This window comes from Monodon monoceros, unplaced genomic scaffold (genome assembly GCF_005190385.1).
Source record: "Monodon monoceros isolate NGI ecotype Baffin Bay Population unplaced genomic scaffold, NGI_Narwhal_1 Super_Scaffold_22, whole genome shotgun sequence".
Lineage (NCBI taxonomy): Eukaryota > Metazoa > Chordata > Mammalia > Artiodactyla > Monodontidae > Monodon > Monodon monoceros.
This window is the reverse complement of record NW_021703779.1, coordinates 47,167,420-47,169,012: the sequence shown is the minus strand read 5'-3', so window position 1 is coordinate 47,169,012 and position 1,593 is coordinate 47,167,420. Positions and strand designations below refer to the sequence as shown.

At 42.5% G+C, this 1,593-nt stretch overlaps 1 pseudogene; it reads left to right on the top strand.

Moving 5' to 3' along the window:
- The first annotated feature begins 249 nt into the window (after positions 1–249).
- LOC114906164 lies at positions 250–1,051 on the top strand (annotated as a pseudogene).
- The last annotated feature ends 542 nt before the right edge of the window (positions 1,052–1,593 follow it).

Genomic DNA, 1,593 nt, shown 5'->3' with positions numbered 1-1,593 from the left:
CTGGGAGGATCCCACATGCCATGGAGCAACTAGGCCCGTGAGCCACAACTACTGAGCTTGCGCGTCTGGAGCCTGTGCTCCACAACAAGAGAGGCCGCGATAGTGAGAGGCCTGCACACCACGATGAAGAGTGGCCTCCGCTTGCCACAACTAGAGAAAGCCCTCGCACAGAAACTAAGACCCAACACAGCAAAAATAAATTAATTTTTAAAAAATGGGCATAGGGCTCTTTGCGTGCCTAGTGCAGCCATGGCTCATGGTCCCAAGAAGAACCTGAAGTGTGTAGCAGCTCCAAAGCATTGAATGCTGGATAAACTGACTGGTGTGTTTGCTCCTCGTCCATCTACCAGTGCCCACAAGCTAAGGGAATGTCGCCCCCTAATCACCTTCCTAAGGAACAGACTTAAGTATGCCCTAACAGGAGATGAAATAAAGAAGATCTGCATGCAGCGTTTCATTTGGATTGATGGCAAGGTCCGCACTGATATAACCTACTGCTGGTTTTATGGATGTCATCAGCACTGACAAGACTGGAGAGAATTTTCGTCTGATCTATGGCACCAAGAGTCGCTTTGCTGTTCATTGTATTACACTTGAGGAGGCCAAGTATAAGCTGTGTAAAGTGAGAAAGATCTTTGTGGGGACAAAAGGAATCCCTCATCGGGTGACCCATGATGCTCCCACCATCCACTACCCTGATCCCCTCATCAAGGTGAATGACACCATTCAAATTGATTTGGAGACTGTCAAGATTACTGATTTCATCAAATTTGACACTGGTAACCTGTGCATGGTGACTGGAGGTGCTAACCTGGGAAGAATTGGTGTAATCACTAACCGGGCGAGACATCCTGGTTCTTTTGATGTAGTTCGTGTGAAAGATGCCAGTGGCAACAGCTTTGCCACCCGGCTCTCCAACATTTTCGTTATTGGCAAAGGCAACAAACCATGGATCTCTCTTCCTCATAGAAAGGGTATCCGCCTTACCATTGCTGAGGAGAGAAACAAGAGACTGGCGGCCAAACACAGCAGTGAATAAAATGAACTCTAAGTGACATGATTGGAAAAGTCTTTGTACTTAAAGATAATACCACATAAAAAAAATGGGCATAGGACCTAAATTGATATTTTTCCAAAGAAGACATACATATGGCCAACAGACACATGAGAAGATGCTCAACATCACTAATAATCAGAGAAATGCAAATCAAAATCACAATGAGATACCACCTCACACATGTCAAAATGGCTATTACCAAAAAGACAACAAAATACAAGTGTTGGTGAAGATGTGGAGAAAAGTGAACACTCCAGCACTGTTGGTAGAAATACAAATTGGTGCAGCCAGTGTGGAAAACAGTATGGAAGTTCCTTGAAATTTAAAAATAGAACTGTCATATAATTCAGCAATTCCACTTCAGGGTATTTACCCAAAGAAAACAAAAATACTAATTCAAAAAGTTATGTGCACTTCATGTTTATTGCAGCATTATTTACAATAGCCAAGATAGTAAAGCAACCTAGGTGTCCATCAATGGACAAATGGATAAAGAAGATATGGTATCTCAATAATTTAAAAAAAAATTTTAATAC